Source organism: Hemiscyllium ocellatum, chromosome 8 (genome assembly GCF_020745735.1).
Source record: "Hemiscyllium ocellatum isolate sHemOce1 chromosome 8, sHemOce1.pat.X.cur, whole genome shotgun sequence".
In the NCBI taxonomy this organism is placed as follows: Eukaryota; Metazoa; Chordata; class Chondrichthyes; order Orectolobiformes; family Hemiscylliidae; genus Hemiscyllium; species Hemiscyllium ocellatum.
This window is the reverse complement of record NC_083408.1, coordinates 42,962,134-42,980,735: the sequence shown is the minus strand read 5'-3', so window position 1 is coordinate 42,980,735 and position 18,602 is coordinate 42,962,134. Positions and strand designations below refer to the sequence as shown.

The 18,602-nt window shown below is 41.2% G+C and overlaps 1 protein-coding gene across 10 annotated transcripts in view; it reads right to left on the bottom strand.

Annotated features, from left to right (window-relative positions):
• LOC132818134 (alpha-(1,6)-fucosyltransferase) overlaps positions 1 to 18,602 on the bottom strand; it is a 752,369-nt gene that overhangs the window by 415,824 nt on the left and 317,943 nt on the right. The window contains exon 1 of one of the 10 annotated variants that reach the window (XM_060828864.1): positions 8,895 to 8,954. The exons of the other annotated variants lie outside the window; for them this stretch is intronic. The gene's annotated coding sequence lies outside the window, so the exon portion shown is untranslated. Of the gene's footprint in view, positions 1 to 8,894; positions 8,955 to 18,602 lie in introns of those variants that run through there. 10 annotated transcript variants of the gene reach the window in all.

The window sequence follows — 18,602 nt, the reverse complement described above, 5'->3', positions numbered from 1 at the left end:
TGAATACAGAGTGTCAATGATCTCCTGCACAAAATAATGGACAGCAAACTGCAAGATGCTCCAACCTGAAGGATACACGTGTAAAATTTCAATGCCACGGTCTCCTTCACCGACGCTGGCCTTTTTGTACTTTACCTGCTTTGCATTTGCTGTTGTGGCTAGCATCAGATTTCACATTCAAGCGCAGACAGTGCATACTCCATTTCTTGTGGATCTATATGGCCTCATCCTCCTCCTTCCAGAACACTGTCCTGTTTTGTGTTCCCTCTCCAGCACCCCACACCATGCTGCATTCTAAAGGGCAGGTCTATTGCTGTATCCTTGCCTGCGAGCACCTGGTTTGAGCAGAAGCCTTTAAGTCACAGCATTCACAAATATCTCACTCTACTCTCACAAATGCATGTTTCTCTCTCGCAGCAGAATTATGCGGGCAGAAGACCTACATCCATTTCATGTCCCACTTAAAGATGCAATCCTGGAGATCATGAGCAGAGACGGTGAGCCCAGTGGTTGCTGGAAAAGAAAAACATGTTGGAAATCACAGCGGGTCAGACAGCATCCGGGGAGAAAGCGCAACCTCCCGTCTCAAGTCTAGATGACTCTTCATCAGAGCTGATGTGAAGTGGGGGGGGCGCGGGGGGCAGCATTCATGCGACAGTGGGAGTGGAGGAGTGTTGGAGGAGAAAAGCTGCCAATAATACAGTGATCGGAATGTGAGAATGACAGAACAGCGGTGTGTCGAACTGCCAAAGTAGCAAAGAACAGACAGTTTCCACGGGGGGGTGGAGATGGTGATAGAGATTTCAACAAGTAAAGCTAAAAGAACTGGAAAGAACGATTGCGGGTTCACAGTCTGACGTGGTTGAATTCTATATTAAGTTAAATCTGAAGATGAGGTGTTGTTCATTCAGTTTATACTGTGATTCGCTAGATCATTGTAGCATTCCAAGGACAGCTATCACTCCTCTCATTGACCAACCAGGTCATACCCTCTGCCTGTCTTTACCCATCCCCACTTCACCATCCTGCCCCTACCTCCCCTTTTATCTGCAGCTCCACCTACACTCGCCCTCAGTCCTGAAGAAGGGTTACAACCGAAATGTCAACTTCACCACCTTCTGATTCTACCTGGCCTGCTGTGTTCTTGCAGCATCCTGTCTGTCTACTTTGGATTCCAGCATCTGCAGTTTTTTGGATCTGACCGAGGACAGACAAGTGAGCATGTGAACAGGACACAGTGTTATAGTGACCAGCTATGGGGGAATCGATCTCACGCTTGCACACAGACCGGAGGTGCTACGCATAGTGGTCACCGAGTCTGCGTTTAGTTTCTCCAACGTAGAGTCAACCACACTGGGTGCAGTGAATACAATAGACACTTTCTATTGTGGCTGCTAGATACTGAAAAACACATCCAGAAGGGCTTTGTGTGTGTCTGACCCTTTTTTCCTCTTCTCACTGCAGTAACATCCACAGGACAAGACCAAACAATGGGAAATGATGATCTAAAGCACAAACAACTTTATAATCAATCTTCGAATAAGTCAGAAAATTCCTCTTTTTAGAATTTTAAATAGTCCAGCAAAACTACTAAGTAACCAGCAGATGGGTTCCAGTGATCTGTTCATAGTTAAATTTGATATCAAAATACCCAAAGGCCATAAATTATAAACAAGAGCAAATTATGAGCTGTCAAGTGAGCTTTGGGGAATTTAAGCAACAAGCATAACTAGGAACTAACTCCATGCCAAAATATACAAAAGAAGGAGAATTAAAATTAGTCATGCATAACAAACATAAGGATCAACAAAGATAAGCAGGCAAGATGGAGAGACAGGTGGCTTGAAGTTTAGGTTTGACATAGACTGAGGGTTCAAGATTTGATGCATTATTTAACAGCAAACACTCTTTGTAAGAAACAAAAATAGATATAATAAATCATTTACATAAATTGCCATAGAAAGTCTGCGGATGAATCCAGATGAAGTAAACTTGCCTCAAGAATCTACAAATAATCAGACCATAACTGGGAGGGGGAGAATATTTTTTCATTCAGAGGGTTGAGTGCCTTTAGGACTGCTTGCCACATGGAACTATGGAAACAGAATGCTTGTATATAAGGCTGAGGTAGATAAATTCTTATCCAGTCGGAAAATCTTGTGTTCTGGGAAAAAGGCAACCAAGTGGACATGAGGAATATTAATTTGGCGATGATCAAATTGACTGGCAGAGCAGTCTTCAACTGTTCCTACTGCAGTTCTCGTCTCCCTGCTATAGGAAGGATACTATTAACCTGGAGATGGTTCAGAAGAGACTTGCATCCCAGGTGTTGCCCAGGAATGAGGATTTGAGTTATAAGGAAAGGCTGGGACATTTTTTCATTGGAGCATAGGAGGCTGAGAGGTGACCTGAAAGGAGGTTTATAAAATCATGAGGGGCATATATAAGGTGAATGGCTGGTGTCTTTTCCCTAGGGTGGGGGATTTCAAGACTAAGAGGCATACTTTCAAGGTCAAAGCAGACTGAGGAGCATTTTTTTTAAAACAGAGTGTGGTTTATGTGTGGAATGAACTTCTAGAGGCAGTGGTGGGTGTGGGTACAGTGACAACGTTTAAAAGACATTTGGATAAGTACATGAATAAGAAATGTTTGGAAGAATATGGGCCAAGTGCAGGCAGATGGGAATAATTTAGTTTGGGAGTATAGTCGACATGGACATAGGACTGAAGGGTCTGTTTTCGTGCTTTATGACTCTATAACTCTACTTCTTATTGTCTTATGATCTTAATTAGGTCACTAAGAATTATCTTACAAAGAAATTTAATGGATTTTATGTCTTAGGGGCACCTGGCTCACAATCGATACATCCTGGCATCTGCACAAGAAAGTAAGCAACAAAGCAGACTAGAACCAGCTTTACTTCAAAAGATGCAGCAAAAAAGACACATTCAAATGGAGACAAGTTAGTATGATATTAGCAACAGGAGGAAATTGCCACGCAAGTTCCATTGAATTGCTATGATGGTCATGGAAGGGACACAAAAGCTTTTTGAGTGAGCCAATACGAATTTTGAAAGAATAGACTGTGCCTTCTATTGATTTTTTGTTCGAGGTAATTGAATTCTTATCTTTTATTTTACAAAGCATTCATTTGCACACTCAGAATGCACTTAATAAAGTTTAATTTTGAGATATTTTAAATTGGATCAATTCTGATGTATTCATGACTTGAAAGGATTGACAATAATAAAGGCAATATTTCTGTGAAAGAATGGTTACCTTTCATTCCTGATTCATTCTCTTTGTTGTTCACACAATTAATAACTAACAGGGAAAATGCTAAATTCAATATAACTAAAATGTCTGATGTGATCCTCGGAACTGCATTGAGTAGACTGATATCCTTCAAGACAGGCATCATCCAAGCAAGTCACATAAGGAGCGAGTTTATGGGTGAGATTACTCAGAGGTTAGAGATGAACAATCTCGGGATGATAGAGGTGGAGACTTATCTTAGTCTTATTCGTGATAAGAATTTCTCAATTAACTTCAGGAGAGTTTTCCTCGCCAGCAAACTTCTGATCCAACAAGGAGACATTGCTGGATCACATTCTAAGGGCAGAATGGATCAAGCAGGTGACAATTTAGATTACTGTGATCATAGTATCACAACACTTAGAACAATTAAAGTCAATCAGAAACCAACACTAAAAATACTTCAGTTTGAGGACGGCTAATTTCAAAAGGTTGAGAATGGCTAAATTGGAATGGACGACTCGTAGGTAAATACAGCTGGACAATGGACTGCCTTTAAAAAAGAGATTACTTCGATTATTATTTACAAAATGAGAAAGGCAAAGCAAAGCCAGAATGCACTCCCTAGGTAGTAAGAGAGATCGGGGATCAATAGAACAGAAATACAAGGGGTGTTTCTGGCAAACGCAAGACTGATAGCACAAGTGAGAACCTGACTGGATGAAGAAAGTTCAGAGAGGATGTGAAAATAAGCTGAAGGAAAGAAGTCAAGATGGAATACGTTAGCATTAGCATTAAAGTGCATAAGGAGGAAAAAGGTTCAAAAAAAGGAGCTGGGGAATCCAATTAGGGGCCTAAAAGGAGGCTGAGGTGCTAAATGATTTTTTTTTAAAAATCAGCTTTCACCAAGGAACAAAGATACTACCAAAGTTTAAGAGAATTAGCAAGTAGTTAAGAAAATGAAATAACAACAACAAAAAAGTTTGAAATAGTCACCAGATAAGGAAGCATTTGTGGAGAGACAAGGAGAGTTAATGTTTCAGGTCTATAATTTTTTTATCCAAAGGATAGGAGAACTCAGAGAAATAGTGTGTAAACTCTGTTTTTCTCTCCACGGATAATTGTTGCTTATTATAAACAATGCTCTTCGAAAATCTGGGTGCAATTAAAGCTGATCAATTACCAGAGTGAGTGGGATGCATCTGATGTTAAGGAACATTAGTAAAGGGCATTGACAATAATCTTGCCATTCTTAGATATGGAGCTGGAACACAAGTACCAGAGACATGCAAGTACTATATGCTTTTTTTCAGGCAAGGCTGTAAGGATAAATCCAGCACCTATAACCTCAGTGCCAAAGCTTTCAGAAACACAAGTCCTTGAAAAAAAGAAATCACTTGGACAATAAAAGATTCTTGAAACAAACTAGCATTGATTTGTCAAAGGCAAATTAGGATTAAATCTTTATGAGGTAAGCAAGGCGTGTTGTTGACAGTGAAGAGACAAATGCGAATTGTGTGGACTCAGAAATGATGCTTCATGAAGTGCCATGTGAGGGGCTTTCCAGGAAAGGTGAAATCTAACTTTAATGAACAGAATGGTAACATGAGTCATTTATTGAGTGACAAAATATACAGTGTGGTGGTGAATGATTGCCCTCTAGACTGGGGGAAGGCATAGAACAGGACTCCCCAGTGCTTGGTCCGAGGCCCAGTTCTTCTTGTGAAATTTGTCAATCATTTAGACTTGCGTGTATGGACATAATTTCAAAATCTGTAGATGATACAGAGTACAGTGAAGTATGAGGAGGATAGAGGTAGATTTCAAGAGGATGGACAGGGATTAGTGAAACAGATAGACAGATGGCAGATATAATTTCGAACAAAGTAGTATAAAGGGATACAGTTGTGAAAAATTTAAAAGATATCAAAAGATTCAATTCTGATGAGGTTGCAGAAAGCGAGAAACCAAACATAAAGGTGTACAAATTCACAAACAAGGTTGAGAAAGTGGCTAACATGGCACGCTGGATGCTTGGCTTGATTAAAAGAAAGGGGACAGAACATCAAAGTGAGGAAAATATGAAGAAAGCTCAGAAATATATTAATTTGCCCTCAACTGGAATAATTTGTAGAATTATGGAAGGCAGGCATTGAACAGGATGCACAAATGTCTTATGAGAATGGTTGCTGGGATTAAGAACTTCAACGTATCACAGTGGCATAATTTTGTAAGGCCAATACCATTACCAGTATACCACAGGCTGAGGGCTGTCCAATATTTAGCTCATGTAATATATTAAACAGAGATCAGGTTCTTGTTGACATGGAGGTCTTAATATTTAATAAACTAACCAGCTCAATTTCTGTAGTATCGCATTTTTCTAGCATTCACTGCATTTTGTTTTAATATGTATTTGAGGTTTCATGTTTATTGATGTTACTCTATATCATACATACTTAACTAATTATAGAGTCATAGAGACATAGGGATGTACAGCATGGAAACAGACCATTTGGTCCAACTCGTCCATGCCAACCAGGTATCCCAACTCAATCTAGTCCCACCTGCCAGCACCTGGCCCATATCCCTCCAAACCTTCCTATTCATATACCCATCCAAATGCCTCTTAAATGTTGCAATTATAACAACCTCCACCACAGCCTCTGGCAGCTCATTCCATACACATAATACCATCTGTGCAAAGGTTGCCCCTCAGGTCCCTTTTATATCTTTCCCCTCTCACTGTAAACCTATGCCCTCTAATTCTGGACTCCCCGACCCCAGGGAAAAGGCTTTTTCTATCTATCCTCTCCATGCCCCTCATAATTTGTAAACCTCTATAAGGTCACCCTTCAGCCCCCACGCTCCAGGGAAAACAGCCCCAGCCTGGTCAGCTCAAATCCCCGTAGCTCAAATCGTTCAACCTTGGCAACATCCTTGTAAATCTTTTCTGAACCCTTTCAGGTCTCACATCTTTCTGATAGGAAGGAGACCAGAATTGCACGCAATATTCCAAAAGTGGCCTAACCAATGTCCTGTACAGCCACAACATGACCTCCCAACTTCTGTACTCAATACTCTGACCAATAAAAGAAAGCACACCAAACGCCTTCTTCCTATCTATTTGCGACTCTACTTTCAAGGAGCTATGAACTGGCACTCCAAGGTCTCTTTGTTCAGCAACACTCCCTAGGTCCTTACCAGTAAGTGTATAAGTCCTGCTAAGATTCGCTTTCCCAAAATGCAGCACCTCGCATTTATCTGAATTAAACTCCATCTGCCACTTCTCAGCCCATTGGCCCATCTGATCAAGATCCCGTTGTAATCTGAGGTAACCTTCTTCACTGTCCACTACACCTTCAATTTTGGTGTCATCTGGAAACTTACTAACTATACCTCTTATGCTCGCAGCCAAATCATTTATGTAAATGACAAAAAGTAGAGAATCCAGCACCGATCCTTATGGCACTCCACTGGTTTCAGGCCTCCAGTCTGAAAAAATGACCCTCCACCACCACCCTCTGTCTTCTACCTATGAACCAGTTCTGTATCCAAATGGCTAGTTCTCCCTGTATTCTTTGGAGATCTAACCTTACTAATCAGTCTTCCAGGGGGAACCTTGTCGAACACCTGACTGAAGTCCATACAGATGACATCTACCGCTCTGCCCTCATCAATCCTCTTTGTTACTTCTTCAAAAAACTCAATCAAGTTTGTGAGATGTGATTTCCCACGCACAAAGCCTTGTTGACTATCCCTCCTCATTCTCTGCCTTTCCAAATACATGTACATCCTGCCCCTCAGGATTCCCTCCGACAACTTGCCCACCACTGACGTCAGACTCACTGGTCTGTAGTTCCCTGATTTGGCCTTACTATCCTTCTTTAAGAGTGGCACCATGTTAGCCAACCTCCAGTCTTCCAGCATCTCACCTGTGAGTATCGATGATGATTGAACACCTACATGGATTCCATCACACAATCGCTGAATGTGAGCTGAGCATCTTTATACTGGAATGACATGTTTGTTGCCATAAAACGATCTTAAAAGATACATTGTCTAGTCTGGAATCTGTGCAATATAGCAAATTCCCCAGTTTTCCCTTTAAAGAACAGGAATTCTTTTCCAATAACACGTACAAGGATATATCTAGAGAGTGTCCCTGCACAGGTAAGAGAGTACTTTGATAAGATGTACAACACAGCTAGATCAAGTACTTACGCAGTTATTGCAACTTAGCTGTATAAATTCACTCTATGACATGCTGTCTGTAATCATGGATGGCTAAGTATTATTTGTTGTACGGTTGAGAGTGCCATTTTTCTGATATTTGCAGCATCCAAGTTGCTATCCTGTTTGATGGGAGGTTGACAATATGCAGTTCAGATGTGTCATCTACCTCTTCACAAGACTTGATCATTGCTCATTACAATGTCACATGATCTCGGCTGAACAGAATGACACAGTATATTTTCACATGGGAAAATCACAAACTCTTCTGCTTTTTCCTGGTTCAAGTCCGGGTTTAACTGCTCCCACGTTCATTGATCATGCTCATGTAACATTTTCTCCCTTTTTTCCCACAAGAAGTCACGTACAAGACTGCTTGCAGTAGGCAGCTCATCACCACCTCCTCACGAGGGATAGACAATATAATGGACATTAAACCATTGACTGAATAAAGATGTATTACAGTAGCATGCCCCAACCACATTCTGGACACATTTTGGGAGATACAGATGGCTGCATGTGCTGTTTAGTATTTCCACTGCTCTGGAAGAATGTCAAAGCAGACGACATGAGATGGTTAGTGATCCACTTGGAGTGGAAGCTCCAGTGATTGCCTACTAGTTTATGGATGCATAAACACAATGGAAGAAGCCACTGTGGATCATGATTAAAACCTACTGCGACTTCTCAGAGTGTGCTAGGTGAACCTGAAGCTGAGCAGGAACAAAACACAATGTAAGATGCCTGAAGTCAAGTACATAAATCATATACTGACAATAAAATGCCTTTCCCCAGATCCTGAGAGCTATAGCAGCAACACAGTGACCAGTGATTGTAAAAGCAATAAAACAATTGTTGAACTTGTCAACAAGAGGGCAAAATTCTTGTCTAATTTGTTGGTGGAGTGCGAACCATTAGGTCAACTCACAGTCAAATAGATGCAGTAGTATTAGAGTAGAAAATAGAAGCAGCGCTCACTAGAATAAAGCATTGACAGCAATGCCAGTCCGGAAATACTACAATGTTAGGGAAGAAGTCACCCTACAGCATGCCCCCAGTGAGGCAGGGCTAGGAGTAACCCTAATGTAGCAAGGAAAACTGGTTGCATTTCCCTCCAGGGCACCAACACCAATAGAAAGTTGTTGTGCCCAGATTGAGAAAGACAGTCGAGCATAAGGAACAAAACCAAAGTCGAACGGCAGAAAGCCAAATTTCATATCGACAAAACAGACAAACAATTGTTGGAGCTGAGCACTGGATACCTTGGCAGGGTACAAACCTTCAACATCCTCAACAAAAGCCAGCCCAAGTGGCAACCTGGAACCTGTGCAAAACAGTTATCACCTCGATCATACATGGTGCAAGTGAACGATCAGATATACCATTGCAACCTCAGGTACACGTACCCAACTCGAGAAGGTGTTCCTCAACTGGAGGAAGCTGGTCAGAAAGAAGTGAATGCACCTCTTCCACAGATCAACCATTAGACCCAGACAGGCATAGCACTGGAGAAACAACGAGTTCTATGGAAACAACAAACAGTAAGGAGAATCACTCACCTTGGAGAATAAGATTATTCAATGAACAGCAAAACACAACAAGATGCACGTACCATGAAGAGACTAGCATGATTTAAAGACTGTATGTGCAATACTTAGGCCGTGGTTGATGAGACAACGAAATGCTAATGCATGAGAACAATTACATATATATTGGGTAACTCAAAATGCACATGATAATGCAATTTTTTTAACTACTTTTGCATAAACAAAGAATTAGAATTAGATTTTATGATCATGTGTACTCAAGTACCGAAGTAAAAGTACAGTGAAAATCGTCCAATGTCACCATTCGAGGTACCATCTTTGGTACAAAGGTACCTAGGTACAAACTTTTGGATATATTGTAGCAAAATAAACAAAATAAAATTAAAAGTTAAACATCACAGTCCTTCTTAGCATTAAGTAGAAAAATAAAGAAAAAGTTCAACAGTCTAAAAGTGCTTTGCCAAGCTTGGCTTTCTCAACCTACAAAGGCCCCATCTTCTGCTTTGGCCTGCTGTCCAGAAGGCCTTCAGCTGTCTGCTCTCCATGTCACCATTGTGCTGGGCTCGTTCTTCTCACATTGGGCTCGATCTCCCACCATCAAAAAATGGATTGAAATGCAATAATATACAGCTGTCATATGACAACTATCATGAGGAACACTCACCCTTGACAAACCTAAGTTTCCTTCATTAAAGACTGCGTGCTGAATGAACCACTTCAATGTACACCCGCAACACCCACCAAATCAGTAAGATGCTCAATTTTCTCAATGATGTTGTTTTGTACCATGGAACCCAATTTCAGTTTGATCTGCAAAAGCACCACATTAGGAACAGAAGGGTGAATGTGTACTTAGAAAAGGCAAGGTTGAGAGGATTCTAAAGTATGTGGATCAATTCAGAGTAACTAAAGGGAAATGTTTCCCATCAATCAGAGAGTGAGGAACAAAACAAAAAATATAATTTTAGATGATTTGAAAATAATCAAAGCCTAATCTGAAACAAAAAAAATCAAATGCAGTGATTAGGGTCCAGGATACATGGCCTGAAGTAGTGGTGAAGGTAGATTCACCTCTACCTTGCAACAGAGAACTTAGTCAGTGCTCGAGAACAACAAAACTGCAGGCTTCCTTCCAGCAGGGTGGGAGAGTCAGCTGAGTTCCACTTCTTCTGCAGGGAGCTAGAATGCCTTGATGGTCCAAATAGACTCCTTCGGTGCTGTAACCACTCTATTAGCCTTCTATTCCAAGTGAAGGAGGGTGGATTGCAATTTAGATAAATGTGAAGCAGTGTACATTGATACAGTGAAGGGGAGAATCTCCATACACTTTGTCAATGAGATTAAAAACACAACATAAATTGTTATTGACCTGTTTGGAATGAGGTCAACTCTCTCAATGTTGAGGCATCCCCAGTGGTACTGTCAAATATTTAGTAATTTGGGTGCACTATGCTGATAAATATTAGTGATAATTTTTGTTTTTTAAATGCGGCAATTGCTGATAAGCAGCAGCTTTGAATCAACAAGGAGATACTGATTCACTTAGTTAGTGTACAATTTAGCACACCGTGCAATAACATGCTGCCTGGAACGCGACAGTGATTTTACAAACAGGTGGGTCAAAAGGGTAAGCACATTGTAGCGGTAACTCACTTCCACATTCGCAAGCTAATGAGATAAATGGAAATGACTCTGATTACCCAACATTATTGAGGTTTGATCATAATCCACTAAAATACAGTGCCACTTTTGTCAAAACTAATAGATTAAATTTATGTTACAGGATTAAAAAAAAAATCAGGTATTCGTGGCTTCCAACTTGACAAGCCACATGAAATAACACCCAACATAAATCACCTGAAATGGAAAAGAACACTCCAAAGGAAGAGCAAATGAGCAGAATAGGATGCCAGGTTTAAAAAAAAATTATGGGGCAAAGACAGAGTTAATACCAATTGAGGGCGCAAGGAAAGGAGACAAATAAAGGTTTCAGAAAAACAAATTAAAACATGAAAAACCTGGAACAAAGCAAACAAATATAAACGTATGTTTCACAATATAAAAGTCAGAGACTCTCAGAGCTGTTAGAGCATGGGAAGAGCCACTGTTCTGAAATAACCTTATGGCATTCCTCCTATTTCCCCCCATATCCCTGCACATTCTTCTTTTCCAGATACTATCTAACTGCAAGTGGCTTGTGGTCACAACTGGGTTAACTCACTGGATGGAGGATTAATTAATCTTCCTTCGAAGGAAGGCTAGTCATAATTCATGGTTTACGTACAGAAAAGTCCATAAGCAATGCTGACTCTCGCTCGGGGAGAGAGGGAGAGAGAGAGAGAGAGAGAGAGAGAGAGAGAGAGAAAGAGAGCATAGACAGAACAGATGGAACAATCACACCATGTGATTGGCAACGAATACTTTTGCATGTTGTGACATGAATTGTGCCATCACAGTGAGAGACTCAGCAAAGGAAGAGGTTCAATCCTTGTGAAAGAAGATCTAAATACAGATCGCAGGTGTTGATTTTTGCTATTGGTTTAAGTATCCTCGTCACTAATTGAAGCGTGAACACAGACTTGCAATCAAAACACACAAGCATGAGATGCAGTGTCAGTACAGTACTGAGGATTGAAAGCAACTTTGGTATAACAATGGAAACATATCTTAAATGCTATGCATACTAGAACTCCAGGAGATAGTGAGGACTGTAGATCCTGGTGATCAGAGTCAAAAAGTGTGGCACTGAAAAAGCACAGCAAGTGAGGAAGCATTTCAGGAGCAGGAGGATTGATATCTTTGACATGAGTAATGAAGGGCTTATGCCCAAAAAATCAATCCTCCTTCTCCTCAGCTGCTGCCAGACCTGCTGTGTTTTTCCAGCGCCACACTTTGAAACTAGAACTCCAACCAGATACACAGAGGAATACAAAATCAGCAGCCATTTTTTGTGTCCCTCCAATTATCTTATGTCCTATGCCCATCCTTCCTCTCCTGAGGAAGCTTCAGTAATTCTTGATATCCAAAGGTCAGAGAGGCATTTAGTCTTGGCTTAATCTTAGTCCTTCCCAATCTGCTCCTTCATTAAGATTGAGCATTTCCAATCGGAAGCACTGAAGTGGATCAGACGTCCATCCCGTTCCAGAGGAATTGCAACGCCAGTTTCCACTGCTGCTATATATTTGAAATCAGCAAATTCAAAAAGTCTGCTTTTGGCGGTAAAGTATCTCTCTAATCAGAGGAGACTATTTACTGCATTATTCCTATGCTAGCACTCAAAAAGCAATTCCTGCCCTATTACTGTCACTCTGCAAGTGTTTCCTTCAGGAAGTATTCCATTTGACTGTGCAAATCACTGTTCAACTGACATACACCACCCTTTTCTAGCAGTCAATTTCAGATCGTACATCCCACCTCCCATTATTTTTTCTTAAAATAATGATCTTTAGTTTGCGTCTTTGAGTAATAAACTCTCCTACTAGGTTTTACATTCTGCTGCAGAAACATTCAACTGCCTCTTGAATGATTCCAGGGTTGTTGCTATGATTAGAGTATTGTACAGTTTCCATATGATGGGTTTAATGCACACAGTTGACACTCTTGACTCAGCCCAAAGTTGTACTTATTGTTGGCTGCTCTGAAACAATTAATCATGCCATTTATCAAACCAAAAACCATTGACAGTTTCCTTTAAGCTCCTCAACAACCTGGTTCAACATTTTCAATTGTACTGGATATAACTTGATCCAATATTTATCTTGCCCCTTCACCAACTTCATTTCAATTCTTCTCTCATTTTTGTCTGCCTTGTCAAACTGAACCACTGGAATGTGCCAACTTTACGATACTGCATTTGGTTTCACAAATCACGATTAATTACACAGATTAGGAACAGTCAGAGCCCACGCAAATCCCTGAGGAAGCATATCTCTGGAACAGGACCCGCTGGATCAGTTTCTAACAATTTTTTTTTGTTCCTCTGAAGGTTTTATCTAGGATGCTTTACCATCACATGAGGAGGAGGAAATTGAGTCCCCACTATTTAGCCCCATCACAGTTAATTGCAACATATATTTTTGTTTATTTTTAATATGCAGTTATCACATTTCAAATAAAATGCAGTCCACTAAATAAAAATGAAGGAGCCAGTTGCCAAGGGTTTTGTGAGTAAAAGAAAGAACAGCTTTATTATGTAAAATACCAAAGAAAATCATAATAACACTTAGCAAGAACAGGGACAAAAACAGTAAGGGTGCCTGGTACAGGCAAAGAGAACAAAGGAGATGCGAACAGTTCTAACCCGAGATCACATCTGTGCAGCAAAATTCATAGACATCTTCACATTCTCGATGGGTGGGTGGGGGAAGAGAGAAAGAGAAGGAGAGCGAAAGGGGGAGAGAGCGCGCAAAAGGGGGAGAGAGCGTGCAAAAGGGGGAGAGAGCGTGCAAAAGGGGGAGAGAGAGCGAAAGGGGAGACAGGTGGGAGGAGTTGGGGGGAAGATAGACAGAATCTTTCATGAACCTTCTTGATTTAGTCCCATCATTTTGCTTATTACATTAAGGTTCCAAATGTTGTCAGGTTATGGAAGGAGCAGTCCTTTGGTTAGAGACAACATTCTCAGTTCTCTGTTGAAGGTGCCCGACTCACACTACACCGAAACATTCCTGGGGGATGGATACAAAAATTCCACTTTTGAAACTTTGGTACAATATTCCCAGCTAAGGGGTGCATTCCTCATCACATGGGATGCAGAAGTCCACAGCATCTTCTCACAATATCAGGCCGCATTGTTCCAGCTGAAGACAGATGAAGCATTCCTCATTGAACTTAACACATTCATGCACTTTCAGGTCACCCACCTGTTCTTTGATGCAGGATCATCCTCTGAAGACTTTCAGAAAATGTGACATCATGCCTCCAGTACCTACCACCTCAACTCCAATGGCTTTTTGAGACACCCATCTTCTGAAATGATTGATTCTTTGTAAGGAACATGTCAAGCAAGGTCACACCCTTAGCCACTCTTCAACAATGACCTCTGACCCCCACAAACCTCCAACCCAGGATATCAAGAGATTATTTAACCACACAGACTAAGGCCTCAAGCTCAATGTTGCTCCCAATGCACATTTGAATTCCACAATGCCTTATAGCCAATTAACATCTTTTTGAAGTATAGTAAATACTGAAAATGTGACAACTTGCTGAAAGCAAGGTTTTACAAACTGCAACAGGACAATAACTATTTCACCTGTTTTCAGTGACATTAGTTGAGGATAAATATTGGTCAGTACAACATGCATAATACACCCCTAATTATCTTTAAAATAATGAAACAGGATTTTCTTTGCTTCTGCAATTGAGGCCTCAGTTTAACATACAGGCTAAAACATGGCATCTCTGACAGTGCAACCAGTAAGCGTCCTTTTAGATTTTGTGCATATCTTCGGTACTGGACTAAAAACTGCAATTTCAAAGTGAAAGCAGATCAAGTAGCCACACTGAACCATGGTTGATACCAAAGAACAGCCATTAAAAGTAAGCACCCGTTTTGAGATCCCTGTCCCAATCTCAAGGATGCTGATGCCATTACAGTAGCTTTTTACAGGCTCAGCCAACTCAGTATCAATCAGGATCAAAGCAGAAAGCCCTGTCTGCATTGCTCAGCTGATGACTGGATAAACTTCCTGAGCTGTCAGAAGCCGACAAAACCACTTGAAGTCTCAAAATGAAAGTGTCCATCAGTCAGCACTACAACAATACGTAAACTAAACAGACATCAGTCACTCTGCCAACAAGCAGAATGAAAAGCAAAGCCAAGAAGGTCTTTGCAAAATAAGCAGTTCAGCTCACGAATTGAAAAGCTTAGATTTCTTTTTTACAACTCACTATATCAGAGTTAGAATTTTTTCTAAGATTCAAAAGTGATAAAGTTCAGTCAATGAATGGCTCCAATGCTGATTTCTAATTAAAGCAATCTCCCCATCTCCACTGACATCGTCATCGAGTGAGAGGCTGAATCGGAGAAGCCAAAAACTCTGTCCGTTTATTAAATAATGACTTTCAGTATGTAAACACAGCAAATTTCTGAACACACTTAGAATCACACAAGATCAGCAGACCAATCAGCCCATCGAGATCACACCAACCTTCTAGAGAGCATCCCATTGAGACCCATCCCCTATCCTGTAACCCTACATTCCCCATGCCTAATCCACCTCACCTGTCCATCCCGAGACACTATGGGTAATTGAGCAGGGCCAATTCATCTAACCTGCATATCTTTGCACTGTGGAGGAAACCAGAGCACCCAGAGGGAAGTGACACAGACACAGAGAATGTGCAAACTCCACACGGACTGAGGTTGGAACCAAACCAGTGTCCCTTGTGCTGTGAGGCAGCAGTGCTGACCACTGAGGCACAATGACCACTGTGATGTGGCAAAAAGCCATCTACTGTTGTGCAGAGAACAGACCCCAGGTACCACAGTCACCCTCTCCTTACTGCAGCTAGGTCTGCACTAAGATGCTGAGTACAAAGCATGCGGTGTTGAATCATTGGATAGTGACCTTCATTTGTTGTCTCAATAACATTAAAAGGAAATGTCCCGACAACCCAACCACTAGCCCCCCTCACAAACAAGTGACACTTCTCTTGCATGACCACTGCAATGCCCTATCAGTGATTCCAAATGTGGGTCACAGCACTCAGTTTGGTGGGGGGGGTCACAGGATAATCAATTGAGGTTGTGTGCTCCAAGGCCACACTACAGCTATCCAGATATCCAGATGTTCTTTTAAAAGTGCACAGTTTTCTTTGGTAGTGGGCATGTCCTACTGCAATGAACTCTGCGACCCTATTCTTGATAATAGCATGCAGTGTCCAATTTTGTGTCCATGTGTCTGTATCCTGCACAATACTGCATCAATATGCTCCCAGCCATGATCATTTTAACTGGAGAAACTAGCATTCTGTAGCAATTTTACACATAGTCATAGAGACATAGAGATGTACAGCATGGAAACAGACCCTTCAGTCCAATCCGTCCATACCGACCAGATATCCCAACCCAATCTAGTCCCACCTGCCAGCACCCGGCCCACATCCCTCCAAACCCTTCCTATTCAGCTTTATCAAGAATAAAAGTGGCTACAATTGGAAAACACAGATTCACTGGTACAACTGTTCAGTCTTCAGGTCAATAAATCTGTCAAGTTTATTTTCCAAAATCATTTAATGGGAAATTAGTTCTGCAGATGGACAATGAGAACAAACCATCATGTTAGTGTAAAATAGGTGTCAACTTATTGACGGAAAGCTAGAGAACCGAATGGGAGAGTACAGTTAACACTGATATTACAGGGAGTACTGCAAATCTAGCCCACACAGTGTCCTACGTGAATATGGTTTGGTCAATTTTAGCAGATATCTATCTACAACATTGAACCATCTCAAACTTGGTCGTTCCATTCAGGCAGGGGTATTTGGTGGAAAAAACATCACAGTTGTGCAGAAATAAGGCGTCTTCTGAGGTTGAGATGCAGGCACAATGTCTGAGCCAGATCAATGCTCTCCTCCACTATTTCATGTTGACAATAGATTGAGTGCCTGCAAAATGAAGACAGTCAATCCTCAGCATGGATTTCTTTCAGTGTGATGAGCAGAGGAAACAAATCATGTAAATACTGCTCTTCCCACAGGCAGCTGAGAATATTGCCTTGGCAGGTTGTAAAGGAACAGGGATTGCGATTTTTCATCTGATCACTTGAGTGCCTTTCTCATATACTTGGGAAGAATTCAAAAGCATCAAATATAATCAAACTGCTTCCTTTTGCTCAGCATTTCCAATGTGGTAACACACAATCAGTGAATAAGTCTTGGACAAAAGTTAACTTCACTGCTGTTGAGCCAGCCATTATCCCAGCTAACGACATTATCCCATCTGTCAGGTGGTCAACTGTGCACTTCCACTGAATTCCAAATGTGCAGTTGCTTAAGATGGCAGCTCATGTATGGAAAAGTTGAAGTGCAACGTGTAAAATGGTAACTCACTTCTATCCACTTTGGTCATGTCTTATCATCATGATGTTGGGTTTACAGATTTATAGAAGAGAATCCTACAGCGTGGCAACAGGCCCCTTGGCCCAACAAGTCCATGCTGCCACTCCAAATAGTAACCCACCCAGACTCATTCCCCCTACCTTATATTTACCCCGACAAATGCACCTAACCTACACACTATAGGCAATTTCGCACGGCCAATCCACCTAACATGTACATCTTTGGGCTGTGGGTGGAAACCAGAGCACCAAGAGGAAACCCACGCAGACATGGGGAGAATGTGCAAACTCCACACTGACAGTCTCCCGAGACTGGAATTGAACCCAGGTTCCTGGAGCTATGAGGCAGCGGTACTAATCACTGAGCCACCATGCCACCTGTACTGCAGTTATTCATTGAGCATCAAAGAATTAAGTGAGAGCTGCACGGTTGCAAATGCCCAGCTTACAAGGAATAACACAATGCGAGGTCTCTGAATAAACGACTTCTCCTTAAAAAAAATCTATTACTCAAATTAGAATGAGAAAAATATATTGATGCATCATCATGCATGACTGACACTTGGTTCTTTTTCTTTCATACAGAAAAAACTAAGTGGCTGGGTTTAGAAATGATAAGAATTACTTTCCCTTAACTTGCAACAAACCTTTCAGCCAGCCTGTCCAGCTTTAAATGAACTGTCATTCTCCGCAATAAGTTTCAAGCCATTAAACAACCATCACTCAATCAAATCCCAAACCCAGAAGGCCACTTAGAGAGCTGTCCATTCCCTCCGCATACAAAGGGTGATTAGAGAGGTGTCTGGCCTACAAAGACTGTCAATAGCTTTTACAAAGAACTGGACTGTTACAAGGAAACATCAATAACATAAATGTCACCCAGACACTTAAAAAGGATTGTTGTTCATTTTTAGTTACAGCAGAAAGCTCCGGGAAATGCTTATTCAACCTAAAAATGTCAAACGTACTTTTAAGCCATCAGGAATATCAAAGTGCCCTTCTCTGCTAGCCAGCGATACCTGCACCAACCATCCTGATGTGAAAGCTTGGTTAAACTAAGTCAAAGAGCAAAACTGAATCTGCATCAGTACAGATGACTGCAATGCCATTTCCATGGTTCCATATTAGGATTTGGTTCATCTCACTTCAGCAGGTCACACAAACAGCGATAATGTCATTGTATAATTATTCAGTCCAAAAGCAGCAATGTTCTTTTGCTATTGACTTTGCAATAGGATGGATGAAACTTTGTATTCCCTCAGATGTTTTTGTTCGATTGATGAATTACTGACCTTGTTGCTAATGCATCCTGCACCCTTTTCCAAACTTTGCTCATGAATGTTCTGGTGTGCTTTCCTCTTAAAAGCACTACTCATGAAAACATAAACTCACTCACCCACATTCAAGGATAGGTTAACTCACTGTGGCATTATAAGTCTAGCAAGGAAGAGACACAAAACTGTGAACTGTTGAGCAAAATCGTCAGCTTGAATGTAAACAATAAACG